This window comes from Saccopteryx bilineata, chromosome 1, assembly GCF_036850765.1.
Source record: "Saccopteryx bilineata isolate mSacBil1 chromosome 1, mSacBil1_pri_phased_curated, whole genome shotgun sequence".
Taxonomy (NCBI): domain Eukaryota; kingdom Metazoa; phylum Chordata; class Mammalia; order Chiroptera; family Emballonuridae; genus Saccopteryx; species Saccopteryx bilineata.
The window spans coordinates 19867520-19881095 of NC_089490.1; the positions used below are offsets into that span (position 1 = coordinate 19867520).

Sequence of the window (13576 nt, forward strand, 5' to 3'; positions counted from 1 at the left end):
CGTTTTTGTTTGGGACCTACAATAGGAGCTGTCCCCGAGGCAGCTGGACCGAGGGCTCCAAGCTCAGACAGGTTGGTGAGTCCCCTGACGAGGGCAGTGGATGCAGGCAGAGACCTGAGGACAAGTGCCCAGACAGCAGTTGAGAATGGGCCCACGACACGGCCCGCATGTCATTGTGACACCACCTCGCACACTGTTCCCACCTGTTCTATCTGCCTCCACCGTCAGACTGGGACCTCTTCTGAGAAGTGCAGCAAACACTCTGTTTCAGGGGTCAACATAATCAGGGCACCCACTGGGTGCTAAGGGCACAAAAGAAGGAGAGGAGGAGGAGGGGGAGACCGTTTGCTTCCATAGGACAACACGGGGAAGAGCCCTTCAATTCCCAATGGAAGCTGACTTCCCACCTCCGTGCCAAAGGGCTGACCTTCCACAGGAACTGCTTTCGATGAGGGTCACTGGGCCCTCCCGGTCACTTTAAATCATTCAACTGTGTACGTGCACACACACGTTTACACGCGAATCTCCTCCCCACCAACCCTCGGAACGTGATTTATGGTGATGCTGTACCGACAACACACCCATCAGCTGTCAGTTCAACATGTCTAAATATTATGTTCCATACCAGAACATCACTTTCTAATTAAGAAAAAAGTTAAATGGCAATCCCACTCCCAGCAAGGAGGAGAGAAAGTAAAAAAATATATAGGTTAAAGAAAATCAACTATTTTCCCACTTATCTTTCTTTCTCTTTCCTTTTTTGAACAGAAGAGTAAAAACCTCATGGTTCCTTCTCTTTCACAGCCCTGGGCTGAGGAGGTCAGTCCTGAGACGTAGTCTGACCTGTCCGAGGGCAAACCAGTCTCCCTGGGCCCCTGCCAGGAACACTCTGGCCCAATGTGGAGTCTCTGAGAGGAACACAGAGGAGTCCACGGGAGAAAGTGCATATCCTCACGGCCAACAGGAACATTTTGGAAAGCACTGTGCAAAGCATGAACATACACTATTTTGTCTCCATTATAAACCTGTGAGGTCAGAATTATTTTCTCTATTTGAAAGACGGAGGAAATTCACCTGCAGGGGATGATCTGCCCACAGTCACACCACTAGTGACCAGGGGCTGAGCCTCCAACCCTCCGTTGCCAGAATGAGGCTTCCTCTGATATTGTGCAGTGTCCCTGCTACACCCACTGCAGAGCTGATCAGCATGAAGCTACTCTACCCTTGGTGGGTCCTCCCAGCTCCATCCTTGGCTTCTGACGGGTGAAAGAACGCAAGTGTATACCATAGTACAGACATGCCCGGGGAATTGGCCATCGGCTCCTAGCAACCTCCAGCCCTCTAGGGCAGTGGTCCCCAACCCCCAGGCCGCAGACCAATACCAGTCCGTGGGCCATTTGGTACTGATCCACAGAAAAAGAATAAATAACTTACATTATTTTCATTTTATTTATATTTAAGTCTAAACGATGTTTTAGTTTTAAAAAATGGCCAGATTCCCTCTGTTACATCCGTCTAAGACTCACTCTTGACACTTGTCTCGGTCACGTGATACATTTATCCGTCCCACCCTAAAGGCCAGTCTGTGAAAATGTTTTCTGACATTAAACCGGTCCGTGGCCCAAAGGGGTTGGGACCACTGCTCTAGGGTATAGTCATGAACTTGGAAGTATGGGGGGAAAACAAACAAACCCCTCATGCACTTTATATCAAGAAAACTTTCTAGGCTTCAAGGGCTAAGCCAGTGGTTCTCAAATGTTTTGAAGTCGGGGCACTTTTAAAATCCTACAAATAATTGTAGGTGCACTATATACAAATTTCTGAGAAATATGTTATCATAATTAAGTCAAGTATTAAAGAAAAAAAAATAAAGTCCAAGCGTGCTTTTATGGTAAACAAAATAAATATGACAAAATTAAATTTATTCTGACATTAAAAAACATTTTTATGTTACATTTTTTGTTATGCCTTTTTTTTTTTTTTTTTGGTATTTTTCTGAAGCTGGAAACGGGGAGAGACAGTCAGACAGACTCCCGCATGCGCCCGACCGGGATCCACCCGGCACGCCCACCAGGGGGCGATGCTCTGCCCCTCCGGGGCGTCAATGTGTCGCCACCAGAGCCACTCTAGCGCCTGGGGCAGAGGCCAAGGAGCCATCCCCAGCGCCCGGGCCATCTTTGCTCCAATGGAACCTTGGCTGCGGGAGGAGAAGAGAGAGACAGAGAGGAAGGAGAGGGGGAGGGGTGGAGAAGCAGATGGGCGCTTCTCCTGTGTGCCCTGGCCGGGAATCAAACCCGGGACTTCTGCATGCCAGGCTGACGCTCTACCACTGAGCCAACCGGCCAGGGCCATTTTTTGTTATGCTTTTTAGAATTTGTAAAAAAAAAGAGGGGTTAAAAAATAAAAAATTGACAAAAAGTTATCTTTTTACATATTATATAGATACATTCTTAGTAAGATTTAGTGAATTCAGCAGGTCCCAGCACGAATGTGTTAAGTTTTTTCATTCTTGTGTTTATGAGAAACATGAGCCTCATGTGTCCTAACAATTTCTTCAGTGTTTGAAAGGCAAACTCTCATTTCCTCATCAATACATTGAAGAATTCCTCTCGTTTTACTCTTAATTGTGTTGAGTGCAGAAACCCCCCACCATATATATCATCTTAACTTGACACCAGACAAAGCAGGGGTCCCCAAACTACGGCCCGCAGGCCACATGCGGCCCCCTGAGGCCATTTATCCGGCCCCCGCCGCACTTCCGGAAGGGGCACCTCTTTCATTGGTGGTCAGTGAGAGGAGCATAGTTCCCATTGAAATACTGGTCAGTTTGTTGATTTAAATTTACTTGTTCTTTATTTTAAATATTGTATTTGTTCCCGTTTTGGTTTTTTACTTTAAAATAAGATATGTGCAGTGTGCATGGGGATTTGTTCATAGTTTTTTTTTTATAGTCCGGCCCTCCAACGGTCTGAGGGACAGTGAACTGGCCCCCTGTGTAAAAAGTTTGGGGACCCCTGAGACAAAGGATAGAAGAAACTTGCCTCCAGTCTTTCCAGGGAACATGGGGGGTAGTGTAAACAATCCAGCACCACAGCTTAACAGCTTTTTGCAACCTAATCAGGCAAGTGACGTGGGGCGTTGGGCAGACTGTCAGCTTACAGCCAATTCCCCACACCTATGCCCCCCAAAAATCTAACTCCAAAACCCCTGTTGGTTTTTTGGTCCCCAACAGGCACATATTTCTCTGGAATACCATAGGGCGCACCTGGAAATCTTCTAGGGCACACCAGTGCGCCTGGAGCATGCTTTGAGAACCACTGAACTAAGCTCTAGCAACCTGGAAAATGGTTCTTTCACTCAACGGGACTTTTCACCAGAGAGGAACAAAGGGGCCATGAGCCAGGTGTTCTCCTCACAGAAGGACCAAGGACACTGGTTCTGGGGTCAGAAGACCTGAGTTTGAATCTTCATCTTTCACTGGCAAAGTCAGGGCGCAGCAGCCTGATCTTATATATATATATATATATATATATATATATATATATTTTTTTTTAGCCTCAGTTTTGACATCTGTAAAAGAGATAAAACTACCTATTGGCCCGGGGTTTTTGAGAAGGTTAAATAAGAGAATGCACAGGACCTGTGTGGCCCCGTGAGGACTCACGGAGGCTCCCTATCCCGGGCGGGGTTTCGGTCGCTTTGCCTGACGTGGGTCCAGTGTAGGTCAGGCTCAGTGACTCAGCTGTGATTGAATCGTTTGGTTCTTTGTTTCCTGGGCAACCTTTAGCCTTGCCTTTCTTCCATTGAGCAGACTGGTGTTTGGGGGCAGGAACTGCCAGCAGTGGACACAGGAAGGTAGAGAAAAACGATCCGCGGGACCTCAGTAGTCTGCGCCCTTTGGGGGAGGGACCAACAGCCTCACTTGCCCTGACAGCCTCTGGGCGCACCGCTGCCTCGGGGGACATTCACTTGTATCCATAACGACGATGGAGACATACCGGAACAGCCACAGTGCACTTAGTGTCCTGTTCACTAGGCAGAGAGATGAACACAGGAGTGGAGATGCTCATGTGATTTGCTCATTGTTGGGGGAAGTTTCTGGGGCAGGTCAGCCTCTGCGAGCCAGGACTACGGTGCCCACGGTTCTCCAGGGGCGGCGTAATTCAGGGGGTGCCTACGAGGAGCTCTGAGTGGGGCCCGGGCCAGGCCACGTGGTCCAGGACTACAGTGCCCACGGTTCTCCAGGGGCGGCGTAATTCAGGGGGTGCCTACGAGGAGCTCTGAGTGGGGCCCGGGCCAGGCCACGTGGTCCAGCGTGGTTCCTGGCAATGAAGAAGGTGGTCTGCTCTCTGGGGCCTGGCTCTCAAGCAGTTCAAGACCCAGGAGAGAAAGACAGAAGTCATTATTCAGTGACCACCTAAAGCTTATGGATATCTGTGGTTATCATTAAAGAAAAAAGTTTGAACAGGGGGCGCCCCGGTTACCCGGCAAGAGTCATTTCATGCCCTTCATGACACCAGATGAGGTGACAGTCTACTCCCTTTCCTGTTTCGAGGGGCCCCCAGCTCTCAGATTCCAGGAAATTGGCAGTCACTCTGTCCATATCTGCCTCTCTCTGTCTGCTTGAAAAATGGCCCCCTTTCATGACCTTGGGACATGCTGTCTGGCGGGGCTGTCCCCGGGAAGCAAGCCTGGGGTGCCCGTGGTGGCCCACAGCAGCTCCCTGGCCTGATGGACAAACACGCCTCCTTGGTGAGGGGCTCCTGCCCCCCTTAGAGCTCACATCATAATCACAGACGTTAGAGAAGAAAAAAGGAGGCCAATCAAATCCATAATGTTCTGGGGACATCCTCATACCCATTATTCTCTGTAAGGCAGACCCAGCAGGAAGTTGTATTCCCATGTTGAGCTCAGTTATGGCAGCTCCGAGGGAGAAAGAACCTCCCAGAGGACCCTGTGAGCTGGCAAGAAGCAAACTCTGAGGGAGGCGAGGGTTGGAGGCCTCTGGTTTCAGGCCAAAGAGCCCCCAGAAACCACAAAACCACCACCACGAAATGAGACCTGAGCCTCCACGTGCCTTGAGTGTTCTCCAGAAACACAAACTAGAAGGCCTCACGGAAGCGCAAGGAAACAAACTCCTACTGATTCCTGTTCCATCGATAAAAATGTCGCAGGCTGCTCCGAACAGCCCTGGTTTTGTCCTCCTTGTTCCCTCCTTCCTCGGTCTCCTGGACCCGAACCAAGTCTCCCCCGGCCTCTTCACTGCGTGCACACCGATGATCTCCCTCCTGTGGGACACTCACAGGAAATTGAAACAGTCTCGGATGGGGTTCTTGTAAGCCCACTTCCCCTGCCCTCCCCCCATCCCCCACCCAGCTGCTGTGTATTCAGGAAATGCAAACCCCATACAGAGATAACCCGGACCAAACAGAAAAGGAGACCAGCCCTGTGACCTTGTTGGGCAGATGACTTCCCCTCCCTACACCTCAGCCCCAGCTTCCACAGAACGAGGAGCTTGGACCCGATGGGCCGCAGGGGGTCCCTCGAATCCCGACCGGCCAAGGCTCAGCTGGGTGAACCTTCCCAGACGCTGCCTGTCTCAGGGACACCCGGCAACCCTGACCAGGAGAGAGGCAGTAGGGTTTTCCACCGAGGATGCCTGCTCCCTAAGGATCCCAGCCCAGTGGGGGGAAGGAGCACGGGAGTGGGGTGGGGTGGGGCTGGGGGGTGGTCAGGAAGCCTGTACTTCGGTCTCAGTTCTGCCCTGTTTTGGAAACGGGAAGGGGGTGAGTGGAAGAGCTTATCAAAGCAGCCTTAAACTCATAAAACAGCTATCGTGTTTTAAATATCTTTTTTAAATAGAATACTGTGTATGATTAGTACAACAAAGATTTAAAGACTATTCCCGCCCGACAGTGAGATGGAGCTGACGGTCAGTCTCCAAGCAGCAAGTGTGTACAGACTCAGTTTATACAGTATTCCATCGGCTTTCAGGTGGCCGTGCACACCCGGGAGCCTCCTGTGTGTCTACCCACAATAACCCCGGCTCCCCAAACTCCCGAGATGGTCCCCGGGCACGATGTGGCCCAGCTTCCTGGTTCTGGAAATGGTCTCCACACTGGCGTCTAGGACAACGTCTTGTTTGCTGTGCAGGGCTCGGCCAACAAAGGGAGCTTGACCTGGGGCATCACTGATGCAGCATGTTTAACCTACCAGCTGAGGCCCTCACGGGCAAGGCCAGCTGGATAGCACAGGCAATCAACCTCGGCTCACAGCTCTGAGTAACTAAAACGGAGGAGGGACAGGAAGCAGGAGTCACCGTGGGGAGAGAGAATGTTAACAGACTTGGAGGCTGGTGGGGAAGGGGGGCGGCCCCTCAGGTGGGCCCAGAATTCCCAGGATATTATCACGAGGGTTGTGGAGAAGAAAGAAGCCTCTCTCTAAGTTCACCAACATCAGCGCTCAGGCTCCTAGAAACCCTTACCTTTATAGATATTTGAGTAACCCTTGGAAAAAGAAGACAAGTGGCTGACTACAAATAAATTTTTGGTATTCACAGACTGCATTTTTACTTTTAAAGATTTTTATTTATTTATTTTCAAGAAAGAGAGGAAGGGGAACTTTAGCTGCTCATTGATAGTTTCTTTATATCTGCCTTGACTGGGGGCTTAAGCCAAGCTAGTGATCCCTTGTTCAAGCCAGCGACCTTGGGCTTCAAGCCAGAGGCCCTTGGGCTCAAGCCAGTGACTTTGGGATCATATTGATGATCCCGTGCTCAAGCCAGCAACCTCGGGGTTTTGAACCTGGGACCTCAGTGTCCCAGGCTGACGTTCTATCCACTGCGCCACCACTGGTCAGGTCACATAGGTTGACTATTTAGAGAAAGTTGCCAATCCCTGTTTAACAAAAATGAGTTGGTGGCCTGGAATGAACTGAAGCTTTTGTTAGAAGCCAAGTGCAAACCCACTCAAGACCCCTGTGTCCATGGGCCACGAGTGATCAGAAACACTTGGGAAACCTGGTGAAACACAGCCAGACATAAACTGCAGGACTTCTCGGGGCTTCTGACAGATATGCTTCTGGAGGTGGCTGTCCCAGCGGGCCACAGAGGCCATCTGCGAAGCTGGAAGCATTCCAGCAAGTCCCACTGGTTTACAAGAAGACCCACCTCAGTTCACACCACTTCTACATCCAGAAGGTCCCAGGCTCCTTCCGCTGTCTCATCCCGCCTGCCACACAGGGCCAGCTCTAATCGACTTCCTCTCTGACCATGAAAGGGCACAGCGCCGACCCCCCTTGGAAACCTATGCTGAAAGCCTGACACGTTACCTCAGGAAGATGGTTCATTCCTTGTGCATTTTTGGGGTCATAAAGTCTTTTAAAAGTAATAGGGTTTATTTTTTAGAGCAGTTTTAGGGTTACGGCCATGCTACACATTTTTTTTTATACCACTTAACCCGCTGTACAAAGCCAGAGCGCTACAAATAGCAGGTGCTGAAAAAAGTTGCTACCTGATAAATATCAAATCAGGAAGTGACGCAAGTCTGAGCATGATATCAAGCCACTTACTAGAAGGGAGTGTGTGAAATAAGGTGTCACAGCAGCCACAAGAGTGAAAGTCAAATGCATAGTGAAGACCACCCCTCCCGCCCCTGCCAGCCGTGTCCAGCAGAGCGGCTGTGCCACCCCTTGACCTGGGGGCTCCACCAGGGAAACTCCCCAGGGACTGGCGGTGTCAGGAGGTGCCAGCCCCCTCACGGCTCCACGACAGAGGGGCCTTCAAAGGGAGGGCCGAGATGCTGGGGCACTGCATTTCTAGAACCCGTCCAAACTCTGGACAGACCAGTGTGTTCTGTTTTCCCTCACATTATTTTTAAGGATACCCCAGTTTGAAGAACATAACAGGGAGGCTGGGAACCCCACTCTGACCCCAGAGACCCCCAGACTCCTACCTCCATTCTTACCCTGTTTCATGCACCAAACGGGAAAGCATCACCGAACAGAAGCCCGGGCCTCGCAGGGGTCTGCTCTCTGTCATGACAATATTAACCACCACGGGCCAAGCACCTCCAGTTCCCCAAGCTCATCGTCTCATTGTGTCCTTGAACAGCTCTGTCTGTTGTCCCCACACAGATGTGAGCTAGGGAGTGGCAGAGCTAGATTCAAACCCAGCTCTTTCTCCCTGAGCCCCAAGGTCTCATCAGGATGCGCTGAGGCCTCTTCTCGGATGGAAGGCGTGCCACCATGAGACAGAAACGCCAAGAGCAGACAGGACCCGTGGGGGAGGGGCGCGGGGAAGGAGGAGGGAGAGGAGTGAGTAGTAGCAAGAGGACAAGAAGAAGCAGGGCTCTGGAGGAGGGCACGCGGGGTCCGTCTGCGGGGCCAGGCGGCCTCTGCAGAGCGGGAATGCAGCAGGAAAGCGCTGGTGACCGCCAGAGACACAAGCCACAAAATATGCAGAAGCCATTTCCTCTCTCAAGGAAGATAAACAATAGATTCATAAACAAATTTTACAAAGCTGTCCAACTATTTAAAGTGTTCTGGTAGGGAGTCATATCCTTTGTGAGCATAAAGCGAATCCTCCAAAAACTGGTCAAAGTTATCCTGGGGAAAGGGAAGGAGGGAAAAGGGGACAGAGGAAAGGGACATACTTCTTCCTGGCCTGTCACCTGCAAGCCCTGTGATGGTAGCCAGTTATGTGTCCTCTCTAAGCCTTGGCTCCCTCTTCTGTGAACAAGAAATAGTCATTCCTGCCCCACAGGGCCATGGTGCAGAATGAAGAAGTCATGCCTTTCAGCCCTACTTGACCTTCCCAACTGACGCAATCGACATGCTGGATAAAACTTAAGATACTGTATAAGAATTGTGCACACATTGCTGAGCTGGTACAAATGGAAGGGTTCTTCAAAGACCAAAAACAAACCAAAAGCGGAACCCCGTAGGTAATCGAGCAGCAAGGCTGGCTTTTGCCCTGAGGGTTCCCGCTGAACCCTAGATAGTCTAAGTTTCCCACGGGAGCTACTCAGCGTTCAGGAAACGGGAGAGAAGGCCCAGGCCCTCCATAAAGCTGGGACTCCGAAAGGCTGCTCCTCCCTCAGTGAATGAGAAACAGAAGCCTGACACGGAAGGGCACTGCAAGGACACCTGGCTTTGGGCTGCGGAGAACTTTCCTGAACGTTCGATGCCCAACGCCGGACCTCACGCAGGTTTGCAGCTTGCATTCCGGCTACTTCAGTAGCCAGAAGAAGCCTTAGGTAGAACATTAAAGTGATTTCTGATTGGTCGTGCCCCAGACAACTAGCAGAACTTAATGCAAACCCTCTCTGGAAAACGCAATGTCATCCTGCACCTCCAGTAATTCTCAAAATAAAGCTGCAGCGGGAATGAACAGCTCACAGAAGACACCAGGCGGAGTCGGACCTGCGAGGATGTCAGGTCCTGGAACGACCAGACGTGAAATCCTACAACTTCTAAACAGCCGCTTCAATGCATTGAAGGAATAGAGAGAAAACTGCAACATGGACAAGAAATAAGAGAGCAGAAACTCACCAAACAGATTTGAAAAAATAATGGACCGGAACTTCTAGCAACGATCAATAAAGGCACGACAACGGAGGGATTAGAGGCACAGAGTACATTAGTTTAAATGGAAGACAGATTTGAAGAGACTATTCCGAGTTCACAGAGAGACAGAGATTAAAAACATGGAAAGAGGTTAGAAGGTACCGAGAATAAAAGGAGAAGAGAGTCTACACCACAAGCCTAACTGGCATTCTGCAAGGAGATACTAGAACAGAAAGGAGGTCCCAGAATTGTTGAAAGGCACCCATCTTCAGCTCGAGGGATCCCACCAAACCCCAAGCAGAATAAAGACAGAGAAAGTTACACCAAGTTACATGACAATGAAGCTGCAGAACACCAAAGAAAACAACAACATCATTAATATAGCCAGAGAGACATGCCAGGTCATGTGTGAAGGAAGAGCAAGTAGACTGACAGCCCATTTTTCAACCACAAACACTCGGAGCCAGGAGCAGTGGATTCAAGGCTCCAGTTAGCTAAGAGAATACACCCAGTAAAATACCTTTCAAAACTGAGAGCAAAATAAGAAATCTTCAAGCTAGCAAAAACCAAAACCAAATTGAAACATAAGAGAAAAAGCCTTAAGACTTGACTACCAAATAGCCTTGCACTAAAGGATAATGCTAAAAGATTTATTATATTAGGAAGAAGGAAAATGATCTCAGATTCTTGAAAGAATAGCGAGAAAAGATATTGAGAAGAACGTGGGTAAATCTATACAAACACTGCATAAAACAACGATGCCTAACCTGTAAAAGAAAACAAGATTGCAGGCAAACACTATGGTTAGAATTAAATCAGTCCACGGTTCATGTTCGGGAGGAAGATACGCTGATTGATTTCAGACTTTGTTAAGTCTGCCTGTTGAAATAGCTGAGTAACTACTGAAAGAAAAGATACAGAGCACATAACTCTAAATAAAAGATGGAAAACAGAATGAGAGGCGAAAACACTTCAACTAGAAAGAAGCAGAGCCCAGGTCGGAGAGCTCTATTGCTTACTGCGTCGGCCTGAAGCACAGAGGTTGCTGGTTCGATCCCCGGGTCAGGGAATGAATGGATTTTTTTTGTCTCATTTTCTCTCTCCCTTTCTCTCTGGCTAAAATCAATAAAAAGAAGCAGAAAAACTGGAAAATATGTAAAGATGGTAGAAATGAATCCCAATTCATCAATAAGATATACCTAGTCTAAACATTTGTGTACTCAATATAAATATATTAAAATATATAAAGCAAAATTTTCAGTACTGCAAGGAGAAATTGACAAATCCCCTGGGAGATCTTTAACACATTTCTCTTAATAACTGACTGATTAAGGAGACAAAAAGAGAAAGAACACATTACAGATGATTTGAAAAGTACAGTGTACCACCTCATTTTGATGCTCATATATAGAAAATTATATCTAATACTTAGAGAATACACATTCCTTTCATTCATGGAACATTTAAGGAAAAAAAAAACTGGAAACAATATTAAAAAGGGACACACAGAAGTAGTTTAATGTTCATTTCAAAGTCTGTAAGGCTCCAGACCTATTCTGTCTTAAAAAGAAAAAAAGAGACTTTGTCTTTCTTGTTCACTGATGTATCTATAGAGTCTCACACAGTGATAGCCACAAAGGAGGCCCTGAATACGTACGGCAAGTCCTCACGTACTCTCATCAATAGGTTCTATGACTTTAAATGAAAAGATGCAAAGCAAAACCAATTTTACTAAAGGCTAATTGATAATAAACAAGACTTAAGTTCCAGTGGCTTCTCATCAGGGTTCTACCGGAATGGTGTGGAACGAAATGATGCTGTCTGAGTACCAGCTATCTTAATGAGTAGCACACCGAGGAGTCTCTGTTGAGAATAGCACAGGTTAAGGGCACCATTGCAGCTCTTGAAGTCCTTTCCAACATGGAGGACAACAAGAGGACGAGGTGAGTGGCACCAGCCTCCAGGGAGAATCCACACAGAAGAGGAAAGTAGTCATGAGAACCATCTTCAAATCTGAAGAAAGAGTCACATGGAAGAGGCTCTGACAGCCAGTCTTTGTGGTTCCACACTGCAGAGCAGAGAAGGACAGACACTGGAGAGAAAGAATTTGTCCCGGGGGCTCTCTCTATTTACCAGAGCACCCTCATACTTCTCCTCCCTCTTTCTTCACTTAAGGTATATATCTCTCTCCCTCTAAACCTTCCCTTATAATTTGGAAAAATAAATTTGCCCCAATGTTAGGAAGAATTTTCTAACAATTCACTGTGCAACATTGGCATAGAATTGGCTACTAATTCTCTAAGGCCTCTTACAATCCTGCATGGGACAGGAGTTTCTGTCCAGAATGTCCTAGGAGTCCCAGACCATGAACTGTCCACCCTTCCAATGCCATCTTTTTTTTTCTTCTTCAAGTGACAGAAAGACAGGCAGGTAGGCAGGCAGGAAGGGAGAGAGATGAGAAGCCTCAATTTGCAGTTTGTCCCTTTAGTTGTTCATCGATGTGCTTTGACTGGGGAGAGGGCGCTCCAGCCGAGTCAGTGACCCCTTGCTCAAGCCAGCGACCTTTAGGCTTCAGACGGTGAGTCTGCGCTCAAGCCAGATGAGCCTGCACTCAAACCAGCAACCTTGAGGTTTCAAACCTAGGTCTTCAGTGTCCCAGGCCAATGCTCTATCCACTGTGCCACTACTTGGTCAGGCTACAATGCCATTTCATTCCAGAGACTCCTTCACTCCAAATTCCCTCAGTCCCTAGTCCCTAAAAGACCTGCTCAAGGTCCTGTCAGGAGGTCAGGGAAGACTAACGAGAGCTACAGTCCCCAGAAACTCTAGTCAGGGTCCTGCCTGCTCTACCATCAGCCTCTCCATTAACCAAAGTGAGCACATTTTGCCGTCAGGGTGACACCTGCTTGAACGTCTACCCATGCATGTCCCAGGACACCCCATTTTCCTAGCACATGGTGCGGGATCACAAAAGCATGCAGAACACGGGAAAACGAACGTGCCTAAACCTTCCAGGAGAAGGCAAGCAAGCTCACCTTGACCTCGGCAGCCGATGGTTGAGCTGGGGGCCTGGCTCTAAGGGCTTCTCCTGTGGCCGGCCGGTCATGCTGCTCTCATGCTGCTGGGCAGGTGGGGAACGGAGGCCTGGTTCTGCGGGAAAAGGAGAAGCGAGGGTCACTTCTTCATCACTCATGCCACCCAGCCCGTGGAGGACACTGTCCAGAAGCCCTGGGAGTTCCCGGGGCCGGCCTCACCCCCTCTCATGTCACCGGGGAGCGGGCAGCCCCAAACCGGATGGACAGACATTTCCCGTACGCTCCAACGTGCCAGGCAGGGCCCTCAGGAACGAGGCCACAAAGATGAACCAGACGCAGTCCCTGCTCCCGAGAAACTGTATAGCGAGCGAGAGAGATGTGTTCCATCACAACATAGTGGGGTAAGTGCTGTGATTTCCCCACATTTGTTCCACAGCCTCCCTGCCCCACAGGGAGCCAGCAGGGGCCACAGCACAGGGCTGCTCTATTAGTGACGAAGGACCGGCTGTCTTTCACTTCCAATCCATCACAAAGGAACACGTTCGTAAAATATAATCAAAATGAACCGCTAGGAAGAGAAAACGGAAAAAAATACTCATACAAAGTACAAGCCTACTTTTTAATTCTTGGGTTCAACCGATGACCCTGTTACATCAGTAGGAAAGTTTTCAAGCGCTTACTCTCAGGGTCCATTCCTTACGCCGCGGACCGGTCAAGTGCGCAACCCAGCCTCATTCCACGAACCACAGTTAGATAGCATTACTTACTAACAGTCAAGGTTTATATATAGAGTGCAACTTTCCCAGGATAGCTGGACGAGTTCTTGGTTCAGAGAGAGTGGCTGGGAATCAAAAATCATGTCAACTTGACCCTCTGGACTACCATTCAAACGAGTTCAGCCAGAGGCTGATTTAATGGCAGGCGCACCAGGCGTGCGCCCTGGGCCCCGACGTCTGCAGGGCCCCGCCAAACCCCAA

General features: G+C 49.0%; 1 protein-coding gene across 12 annotated transcripts in view; it reads right to left on the minus strand.

Moving 5' to 3' along the window:
* Positions 1-13576, minus strand: part of TRERF1 (transcriptional regulating factor 1) — a 223351-nt gene that overhangs the window by 56687 nt on the left and 153088 nt on the right. For all 12 annotated transcript variants that reach the window (XM_066247705.1, XM_066247789.1, XM_066248473.1 and 9 more), the window contains exon 4: positions 12600-12714. The gene's annotated coding sequence lies outside the window, so the exon portion shown is untranslated. The remainder of the gene's footprint in view (positions 1-12599; positions 12715-13576) is intronic.